We start from the raw sequence: 12130 nt of genomic DNA, 5'->3' as shown, positions 1-12130 counted from the left end.
AGAAGACAGTGGAAGGAAGGAAGAAGGAGGAGGAAACAGCAGAGAGTGTTAGTAGTTCGTCGATAGAGAGTAGTGAAAAGTTTTTTAGTTATAAAGTTTGCAAATGGACCACACTTACCATGCAACAGGAGAGAATGAACCCGAACTGAAAAGAAGACGCAAAGAGGGGCAAAGAAAACGGGACAAGCGGCAGCAGAGAATAAACATCGGTGATGTTTTTCAGCGATGGAGGGGGTTCATGAAGGACAAAGGGCTTCAATCCGACACTGAAGTGGCATGTTTTCTGCTGGACAGGTAAACTACTAAAATAAATGCTACTATTTGTCAGCACGTAGTATAATAGCGTTACCTGTCGGACTCGACAAGTAGGGAGTGAGGAGGAGAGTTCGTAACGTTACATCATATCCAGGTAGAGCAATTACTGTAAAACACTTAGGAAAATTTTAGTCTTATGTCAAAGGCATAACAGACAATAGGATAGCAGTAACTTTACTCCTGTGTACCCTGCTGATTGGATTCAGTACAGCTGCAGCCTATTTCAAATCACCTGTGCTGTGGACTGTGTAACAAACCTGATGAAGCCATGGGCGAAACGCGTTGTTTTGTAGACTGATTAATAAAATAAGAAGCAATTCAGCTCAAGGAAATTGCTATATCCCCTTTTTTGCACCCTTTTGGGGATGCTGGCCTTTTGGCTTGCCCATGAATCAATTTGGCCCCAGAAGATGTACGGAACAGCCTTCAGACTCCTGCTCAAGTTTTCAACGGGTTGCTATGGGACAGCGTTGAGTCTTCCCACCCCGAGTTATGATGTCAGTAATGATGGCGGAGCTGTGAATATGGCTAATTGTAGGTAGAGAAAATTTTTTTATTCATTTCTTCCTCGTCCTCCTTCTGATCCAACAATTCAGGTGCGGCTAATTTGCATCTCCTTGGATAGCGAAGGGATGATCAACCCTACTCTGCCTCACTCTGCTGATTGGCTGACCCTGACATTCTTACCCTGACCAATTTTGCTTCTCTTGCCTAAACTTAAGCAATCCAACCAATGACAGCAACGAGTACTAGCCACCCAGAGGGAGAACAGGGCAGGGCTATCCCAGGAAACACAAAGTCATGGCCAGTAGTCATCTGCAGCTCCTTTTCTCTCAACTCTGTATAAGCTGTAATTGCTGAAACACATCTCCTTTTTTTTAGCAATCCAATCACATACATTGAATCTGATTTACTTCCCTCCCCATCCACATATTTCTTCAAATTATTGATGCTAAAGATGATCTCACTGTGACTTTAAGGTACTGTCACACAGAACGAGATAAACAGCAAACAATAAGTGAGGATGAGACAACTCTCTGCAGTCAATCAGTGAGTTTGAAGGACACGTTATAGCTGGAGATGCACCACTTACCTTTTGTCAAATGTGACATCGGTGAGTAGCTCCAATGGCGAATGGAAAGACAAACACAAAACTGGTGTCTGGATTGTGTTTAACTATTCATGGCTATTGTCATTCACAGAGAGTTTCACCAGATCTGACTCTAATTTAAAATTCGTGTGGCCTTCAGGCTGACAGCAATACATGGCGGTAATGTGTTAATACAGCAGCAGTGTGTATTCTCAGTCGGGCGCACTGACGTAGGAGTGTTATAAATATTTGCCTTTGACTGCTGTACTTTATGACAGACAAGTGATGTCACCACAGAGGTCATAAATATGTATCTACTTATTTCGGTTCATTTTTATGGTGACTATGAATTAATTATGAAATATGATTCTAAATGAATTCTGATGGGAGGTCAGAGAAATAAAAGACGACTAAATCATACTGGTGGGATGATGTATGTGCTATTCATAAGATCGACATGTAAGTTATTTTTATAAGTGACATTACAGTAGATTGTGTGTGTGTGTGTGTGTGTGTGTGTGTGTGCGTGTGTGTGTGTGTGTGTGTGTGTGCGTGTGTGTGTGTGTGTGTGTATAAGAAAGTGTGTACATGTGGTAATATTTACAGCAGCAGCCCCACCTGCAAATTTTGTCACCTCCTCTGTAGTCACATGTTGCTCTCTGCTTGCAGAGGCAGGCAGGCAATCTAACATGCAAAGACCAATGCACGTGTCTGATCACAGGCAATAACTAAGGAGGTGGAGCATGATTTGGGCTATGATCGCTTGAAAGACAGATGTCACAGTTAGCTCAGTCTCAGTAACCATCGGCTATCAGCCTGATCGCAATAAAGCCTCTGGGAACAACAGCTGATACTCAGGAGATCCCATGTACGCGGCGGATAGCTGGGCTTTGTTTACAGTTTGATTAGCAACTTCAGAGGGGTCCAGACATCCTGGCTAATCTCTATATTCATATATTTGCATATGAATGCAGATAAATTTAAAAAATAGCGGATAAAATACTAAATTGTTGTCAGATAATAGCTGTTGGTTTCTGAGTTTTTCTGCAAATTAGGGATAAACTGAACTGGATTTTTTTCAACCGATACCAATAACCAATAAATACCTGCCTCACATTTTTGATAGCTAACTCATATGAATGGGGTTGAATGCACATTGGCAGGGCTGCGTTACATCTGGTGTATGAAATGTTTATATCTTCACGCTGCATTTTCAGCTCCCAGGCACCGTCTCACTGTCCCATGATAGACTAGCCTTCAACTACCAAAAAAATAGTGACGCACTACTGATTCATCTCACATATTAAAACTGAACTGTGTCTCACACACAGCAAATAATCGCTAACTTTAGCATCACATGGCCAGCAGTTATTAATAAGTTTAACAACAGAGTCGAGCCCTTTAAAAGCTTGGTGTTGGATGCAACTAATTAGCTCGTGCTAACACTCTAACCTGTGTTTATTGGTGGCTAGCACACCAAAGTAATATTTACCATGACCCACTGTGTCGGGTGTTTACATGCTGCCCTTGTTAAGTCAATGAAAGCAGTCTGTATTTGTATTATTGGTGCTATTTATTGGCTATAATTTATATTATCGGAATAACACATACTTCTAAAATTGGCCCATTATCGGACAATCATTTATCAGCCCGATATATATATTGTGCATCCCGACTGCCAATGCATTCTGCCTCTTTTGCCCTCCACATGGACCATTTACCTGCAGGCAGCCAAAGCCCACTCAAGCATAATTGGTACTCAGGCTACAAACGAAAACAAGAACCACCAAAACCAAAATCTTGTACTGTTGACTACAAACTCTGCATAAACACAAAGGTATCTAGGCATCATGGAGCTCAACAGGTGAAGGGAATAAAAGGAACACACACTTAACAGGCTTGATTTCCAAAATGGCCAAATAAAATTGTGGCCTAAATCAGGACATGTCAGACTTGTGATGGATGATGCACCAGAATCGGCTCAAGAATACTTGGGCTGGTTCCATGAGTTGTCTCTGGCCTAAAGCTGGCTGCTAACTGGAACTGATTTCCACACCGAAATCAGCCCAGATCCCAAGAGAGGGCTCACATTTAGTTCTCTGATGAGGTTAGGAGTAATGCTTATGTCCCATGTACTATGCTGAAGGTACTTTTTGTATTTCTATTTGTTGCTTAAACATTTTTATTCACGTAATTCCCAGATGGAAATGTAGCATTTACTCTGACAGCTGTTACAGTAAACTGCCATGACTTTCTTTTTCACCTCTTCCCGTATGTGTGAGTTTTGTTGGACATATTAGGAGTGTGTTACTGATGATGATGATGACATACAGGGCCGTCGACTCAGCACATGGCTCAACAACAGCAGCCATTTGAGGGAATGTCGTGTTCGTGCACTGAGACAGCTACTTGTAGCTGGTGACACATGAGGATGCCAGAGGAGTGACTGCATGACTGCAGACGGGCTGCGGGTCAGGGGTCATTCAGATTTACCAGGGTGTGAGGGCTCATGAGGCACAGTACATCACATATTAGCATGCCATGTGTGTGATCTTTGATACTGTTAAGTGCATATTTGGCTGATGGAGTGTGTGTATGGATCATGTCTATGAGAATTTTAACTTAAAAGACATGGCTCACAGTTTAAGATTGTCTTGAAACTATAAATAAGTTCCTATCTGAATACTGAAAGAGGTTTTGCTTGCTGTAACGGTTCTTCCTGTTCTTGGTGGACACTCAGAGATCCCTGCCTAATGTGCTTCCCCGTAGGGTTTTGTAACCATGATGACAGAGGTCCCCTATTCTTAGCAATCATTTTAAAAGAATATTTCACTCTCCAAATGACTATTTGTATATCAACTACTCTTCCCGTGTTAGGTTGAATTTGTAAAGGAAGCTTGTTTTTTTCTGGTATCTCAGGTGAACAGAAATTCCAGATGAATTGAAGTCATTGGGTTCCACATTTAACAATAGCAAAACTATATACTACACAACTCATGCAGTATAATTAGGGCTCAGTTATCTAGTTGTATGCTCAGTACTTCCCAAACCAACCCTGTCTCACTCTGAAGTTGTAACAACTCAACGCTTGGGCAGTGACTTGTGGCATCAGACACCAACAAAAAAAGGCGTCCTTTGATGTTTGCATGATACGCGGCTGGTTGCTGGAAATGCGGCAGAACAAGAATGAAAGTTAAGGCAGCAAAAGTCCAAGAAGGGTGGACAGCAGAGATATTGGATGGGTCCAACTAACACCAACTTCCATCCCAAAGAATAATGTTCAGGTCTTGCAAGATTATAAAGCCAAACCCTGTTCTTCCCTCCTAAACCCAACCACGTGTATTTGTTGTTGAAGGAAAGAAGATATCAATTCGCAGTGTTGCACTGATGTAGTGCACTGATTTTGAAAGGGACTGTATGTAAACAATACATTACCTGTGAAAACAGAAGTGTATTTTGAAAGAAGACAATGCATGTAACAGGTAGAAGATGACAACCAATCCACCTAGGGTACCTTGCACGTTGTATCTGGACGTGGAAAGTCCGTGACCAAACATCAATATGTGACGAGGTGGAGATAAAAAAGAAAAAGTTAACTGAAAGTGAAACTTATTTATGCGCTGTTCAAAGCCAGACTCCATTGACAGAAATATTGATTTTACCTTACTGAACACAGGAGCCGCTGGGCTACCACTGCCTCATTTATTCAGTTTGTTTGCATTATTGTGTGACTTTGCTGAATCTGAACTACACAATAACATAAACTATCAAACTGATTGAGGCAGCGGTAGACCAACAGCTCCCATGGTCAGTGAGGTAAAATTAGTGTTCTTGTCAATGGAGTCCGGCTTTGAAAAACACAAATATAAGTTTCGCTTTCTGTTCAGTTGTGAATCAAATGTTTTTAGCAAAAAAGCATGTGTTCTGGAAATACAGAGCATATAACTGGATAAATGAGACTTGGATTACACTGTATGAGTTATGTGAGAGGTTGTAAACTAATGATTTGATATAGTTTTGCTAAGAAAAACAAAGATACCTTCATGAATTCAACATAACACAGGGCTGAAGTATTCCTTTAGCCTAAACGGTAATCTTTCTTTAAACCTACCCAAACCCTAACTAGAGCGCTGTCACATCATAAAACTGGTTCATTTTTCAACCGTGATTTGTAAGACTTTTGGAAGGCACAGACAGATGATCTCATCCTGCTGATAGGGGCGTCAGATAAGAAAATAAACTTGTAGTTCTGGAAGACAGACAAAATAGTTTTTTTGTCCTTTATTTGGAGGACTTTTTGGTCTGAATGTCTGCTGTACAAAGAAGCAAAAGTAAAAAACATATTCGGCACCAGTGATTCTGTCAGCTGTTATCTGTGTATGTGAACATCTCTCATTTACATAGAAAAAGGTGAAGAAGAGATGCAGAAGGGAAGTGACCGCAACACTACAGCGTCTGCCTCAGCACAGTTTGGTGTGCCTTCTCATACATTCTCATTTGCTGGCTGTAAGCTGAAACACTCACTCTGTTAACACTTTATATGTGCTGCTTCATAACTATTTGCCCTCTTACAGCTGTATCTTAAAAAACGTGTTGGTGTTTACGGTCTCAGAGGAGCTGCTATCTGTCCTCAGAGTCCGGAATGAATTATGCAAAAGTGCCTCTGTATATTCTGCTTCAACTTAATGGGAGCAGCAGCAGCAGGATGATTTAAAGTTGAAAGCGCTGCTCTCTCTTGGTGAGTTTAAATTGTGAATAAAGGACCTTGTGGCAGATTCAATAAGGAGCTGTCCTTGCAAAATGTAAATGAGTCTGGCCTGTGAACCTGCTGATTTGATGTTGGACTGCTGCCTTCCAGAGGACCCCTGTGGAAAGATTTGCTTTGTTAAGTCTTTTACCCAACTTTTAAACTGTTGTATTTGTTTTTCGGCTGAAGTCACTTTTGTTTATGTTATGTGGCTTTTGGCTGAGTTTTCACAGTTAATTTTGCTCTCATTATTATTCTCTGAATGTTTAGTTTAGCCTGGTTTTCCCATGCAGAGATGCAAATGCTGCCTTCAGATTGGACCCATCATGTGTTTCTGTTTGTTTGTTTCTTTCTTTTTTTAAGCTTTATCATAAGTAGTTGCGACATACTCTGCATACAGCGACACATTCAATTACTATGATTCATATTTTACAGCATATTAGAGTATAAATGTTAAGAATAAGAATTAAGAACAAATTTAGGATAGATGACATAAAGAGAGCAATGCAGACACTCAGTTAAATGTGTATGTCTTAATTGTCAGTGTATTATATTGATAGTGCCTAGGTAAGTAAATTTCTAACTTGAGTTTTACAATATCCACAAATGCAACTATTATTTTCTGTATGCAATGAAATGAAGGTGCTTCCTTCTGAGAGACAAGCTGTACTGTCTGTGCTTTCAAAATGCATTGGTGCTCACACAGGTGATTGTGCAATAAAACTGTAACTGACGAAAGAAACTTTGCAGATGTTGACACTATTGGACCTGTCCTTGTTTTCATTTTACCCACCAGTAAACAGAATCTGCCTGTGTTTTCTGACACCACGGCAAGAGAACAAGATCAGAATAAGAGCAGGCATTAAAGCTGCAGTTGGTAACTTTTGTAAAAAAAAAAAAAAAACTTCCTGTCCTATTTGCTAAAAATATTTTCTCACCATTAAAAGAGATATATGAGTGATAATGTGTGGGAAAATTCATATTCCTACTCTATTGCTTTGTAGCATTTCTAATGTCCTCACTGCATGTATAGGAAAACAACTGATCAGAGTGGAGGTGACTACAATGCAGCTGTTAATCATGCCAGTGCTCATGAACTGCTGTCAAACTGTCAGACTAGTCAGTGCTGATCAGTGCTATGCAAAGATTCTAGCGCTGGCTGTACAAAGCACCTTAAGTTAAGATTTTCCATGAAATCTGAGTTAATGTTAAAGGATAACTTCAGTATTTTTCAACCTGGGCCCTATTTCCCCATGTGTATGTGTGCATATGATTCATAGGTACAACTTGTTCTAAAATTGGTTCAGTGTTGAGGGAGGCGGATGCAGCCGGGAGCCGCGAAACGAGCTAAAACGGTAACGGGGGCAAATGCGTCCCATAAAAGTTTGTGCATTACAAGTGCTTCTTTTTGCCACTGACCGGTTCAGATCGCCAGTGTTATCTCTGTAAATAGCATACTAAACGTTTCCCTTACCTCTGGGCTGTGACGTCATCTCGCGAAAGCTTTGCTCCACTGTGTCTGTAGCTCTCTCTACTCGTGTGACAGCCATTTTCTTGAGGAAGAGGTGTCTCGGGATTGGATGTCTTCTCTTCTTTGGCTGGCAGTAGTCATCTTGGGAGAAGTGAGCACTGCAGACCCGATGGTCTGCAAGGCGCAGTGTCTGGACAGGAGTGTTAGCATCCATTTGTAGCACAACTAGCTACAACATCAGCATCTCGCCGTCTGACAAAGGCAGCCTATGAAAGCTGCACGGGGTGTTGCGCGACATCCTGTTCTTGCAATTCAGATAAGCACAAACATGAACCATTGTTTTCAATCGATGCAGTAAAACTCTCAGCTGTACTTTGGGGCAACCAGTGCCACTCTGAGCGGCACTCAGCATGGCTCCTCTGTTTTCTCCCGGCAACAAGCAAAGCTCTCGCGAGATGACGTCACAGCCCAGAGGTAAGGGAAACGCTTAGTATGCTATTTACAGAGACAGCACTGGCGATCTGAACCAGTCAGTGGTAATAAAAAGCACTTTTAATGCGCAAACTTATACAGGACGCATTTGCCCCCGTTACTGTTTTAGCTTGTTTCGCGGCTCCCGGCTGCATCCACCTCCCTCAATACTGAACCAATTTTAAAACGAGTTGTACCTATGAATCATATGCACACATACACATGGGGGAATAGGGCCCAGGTTGAAAAATACCTAAGTTATCCTTTAACTAAGGATTTAAGGTTTTCTCCTTATCTTGGTCGTTTACTTAAGGAATTACTTAAAGTTAGTTAAACCATTGTACAAAGAGCCTTCATAAGTAAGAACAAAAACATAAACTACCTCTTACTCCATCTTAACCACAATGTAGTTGAGTTTATGGAGATAAATGAGAAAAATTAAGGCATCCTGAGAAGAACGTTCCACACCTGGGAGAACCCGATGGACACACTTACTGATGAGCAACTGATTTTACAAAAATTTTTACCAGAAGTCAGCTAATGATTGTGACCATCTCGAGTCGAATCACTTAACTTTCCAAAGCTGCGCTGTTTCAGCCTCTTTACAATTAAGGATTGCTCTGTGGTTTTATAAAACAAAATCTTTCCAGTCAGTTATTGCCGAGGTATTTCATGTAAGCCTTTAGTGTCATACTTAAGGAGTAAACTTAAGGTGCTTTGGGCAACTGGCCCCTGTTACTTCATTGTTTATTTCTCACCTAAGATGTTTTCAGAAACATATTTTAGTGTACTGTTTAGCTGTGAAATTAGAAAGTCAGTCCCGGTGGTAGGCGGTGCTTGGTACTTCATTCAACTGTATCAAACATGGCAGCTGCACAAACCTACTCAATTTACAGCTAAAAAGATGTAAAATGTATTTACAGAATCTTAATATTTGATCAGCTCTTTTCACAGTTTGACTGCAGTTTACGAGCAATGAATGACATGATTGACAGCTGTGTTAGAGAGTCCTCAGCTCTGATTGGTTGTTTTTGGTGCACTGCTGTGTCCGTCATTATGCCACTTGTCGGCCTGTCTTGGCTTTTTTTGTTGAATTGTTTTTGCCGATGGTCGAGCCTGTCGGTGAATGAAATCACTCTGATTGGTGAGGAAAGTAAACAAACAGCTAAAGTCAAGAGGGAGTGCGACTAAAACAAATTTGTTACATATGACAAGATTTTTTATTTTTTTTTTTTAGCCATTGAACTCTTAAGCACAAACGCTTTGTGATGGTTTGTGTTATTGTTCACTGGCGCACGGTGAATATGCTCTGTTCCTTCAACATTGGATAGTGTTGTTCATGTGCTAACTGGCTAACTAGCATCACAACCATCTTCCAGTTTCCCGTTTTGAATGACAATTACAGACTATCAATGTCTGCTGGTATAGAGAGTTATTGACCCTCACATAGGTGCAGAACGCACGTGCTGGTTGGCTGTCAGCTGTCGTCTTTGCGGTGTGTTCACGTGCAACCTTTTGGCCGAGACAGCGTGAGGTTTGCAGTTGGCTTTCGTTGCCACGGGTTTGCTGTGTCTGGGCCTTTACAGGCAGTAGGAGGAGAGGAGGGACATGATTTTGATTTTATCTGTCTGCTTCTTTCAGAATAAAGTGACAGTTTCACCAAACATAGTGCAAAGTTATTTTGATATAAGTTACCAGTTGTAGCTTTGGATGTAAGCTTCGCCATTTTAAACATGTCAGCATACATGTCATAGTTCTGTCAAATAATTCTGTGAATGCCATGACAGAGAAGCATTCATATGGATAGATTCAGAAACCTGTTGCCAAAAGAAAGTCCCCATAATCTCAAGGGTCCTAATAAATACAGAACAAATAGGTGCAACGAATATGCAAGTTTGACTGTGAGAAAGAGAGACAGTGACAGAAGTAATCATGGGCAGAAATAAGAAATATATCATGTGAAATATATTCATATCTCAGCTACCGGTATGTGGAGGAGCATGTGGCCTGTGGTTTGTGTGTGTGTGTGTGTGTGTGTGTGTGTGTGTGTGTGTGTGTGTGTGTGTGTGTGTGTGCGCGCATGCGTGCGTGTGTGTGTGTGTGTGTGTGTGTGATGTGTGAGACTGAGCCACAGGTGTTTTTCTGGAATAGAAATATGACATAATGCTCTGAGAAGCCGTCTTATGACAAGAACTGAAAAAAAGGCTGAAAAAGGAGAGGGAGAATGTGTGAGAGTGTGAAAAGAGGGCGGGTAATGAAGTGTGTGTGTGTTTGTGTTCTATATGGGAGATCTATATGGTGACTTGTGTGCATGCACATCAGTATGTATATGTGGGCGGGTGCGACTGTACTTTATGGCAGCAGGTGTGTGACAGCATTTAGTATATATGTAAAATATGCTGTTACTTCAACGCCTGGGTAACTTTGTCTGAGCAGGCTATTGGGTGTGTGTGTGTGTGTGTGTGTGTGTGTGTGTGTGTCTGTGTGTGTGTGTGTGTGTGTGTGTGTGGTTGTGGAGTTATATTACTGAATTTGTCTTGAGAGGACATAAACACTTTTGTCTTTTGTAGCAGTTTGTGCTGCCTTGAGGCCTGAAATAAAAGCCCACTAGACTTTATTTCACTTTGAATCATAGATATGACTCCACTCCACCACACTGTCGACTGAGCTGTCATTCGCTGCTGTTTGTTTGTCTCTCTAATATAAATGCGTGGTCCTAAATATCTAACCTGTTTGAAATGGCAGCTTAGATACACAAAAGGCTGCTTATTTTTGTATAGTTTGTATTATCATGAACACAGAATAACTGTTTTGTGCTCTCGCCTGATGATTAAGCTTTGTTTTCTGACTGTAGCTGCAGCCAAATGAGTGGCCATGTAGTGATAATAATATTCAGTTTGATCTTCCAAAAGAATCAGATACAGTCCTTGTAGTCAACAGTCAGTGTGCAACATAAATCAGATCAGATGTGATCTTTGGTTTCCTTATATGTCATCAACGCTTCAGAATCTACAAGTTTAAATTTGAATAATCAAGAGAGGAGAGTGTATAATACAATTGTTTAAAAATTGTGAGAAATCTTAGTGGTAAATTGTAAAATAATTAAAGCCATGTTCCAGAGGTACAAAGAATGCCTATGAGACTGACTTGACCCAATGTAGGTGTATACATTTTTTTAATTTTTATTTCAAGTTGAAAGAATCATAATGTTGTGTTCACACCAAACGCAATGTGAATTTTTGCGTCACATCCCAGTGATGGCAGTGTTGGCAGCCGGAATCAACCCAGCTGATTTGGCCCGTTTCTGGGGCAGCATTCATACGAGTCTCAGCAGAGTCAAGCAACCGGATGTGGCCTGGCTAATTTCATCCATCATGCCAAGTTCAGGCTGATTCTGGGTCAGGTCACTTTGGCTACCTGGGATTACTCATGTGAGTTTAAATGCTATAATATTTTGTGTTTACTTGATTCATGTGCACAAATAACTCATGTCATATGTGTGTGAAATTGCTGAGTCAATGATACGCCTTCTGCTTTATACATTGCCGGAGGATCTCAGTGCTGATTGAGTATAAAGTATAAATGCTCACAACAGAGTAGGCCACGTGTGTAAGCTAGGGTGTAAATCTGGTTTTAGTCATCCATGGTTATGCAGCTCAAAGGATGAGATCAACACATGTTGCTTGTAAATGCCTTTGCAACTCTACTCAGCGACTGCTAAGTGTTTGAAACAGTACTTCTTTTACATATTTTGGTAGAGTTGGTTTTCACACCTGGTGTGAACTGTACTCGAAACCACCCTTTCAAGTGGGCCCTGGCACACTTAGTACCTTGGTACAGTACACAGTGTTTCCAGTTCACTCATCAAATGAACTGGACTTTGTGGACACGTGTACTCGGATCCACGCCAGGCTCCCTGATGGGAAAACCTCCTTCAAGAATGTTAGGAGGTGTATGGATTTTCATTCATATGCTGACTGGTGAGTGTGTCATATGTAGTGTATGATTTAAGTACTGAATGCTGTATTATTTACAG

This window comes from Epinephelus fuscoguttatus, linkage group LG16, assembly GCF_011397635.1.
Source record: "Epinephelus fuscoguttatus linkage group LG16, E.fuscoguttatus.final_Chr_v1".
Classification (NCBI taxonomy): domain Eukaryota; kingdom Metazoa; phylum Chordata; class Actinopteri; order Perciformes; family Serranidae; genus Epinephelus; species Epinephelus fuscoguttatus.
The sequence above is the reverse complement of the archived record's forward strand: the minus strand, read 5'-3'. Positions refer to the sequence as shown.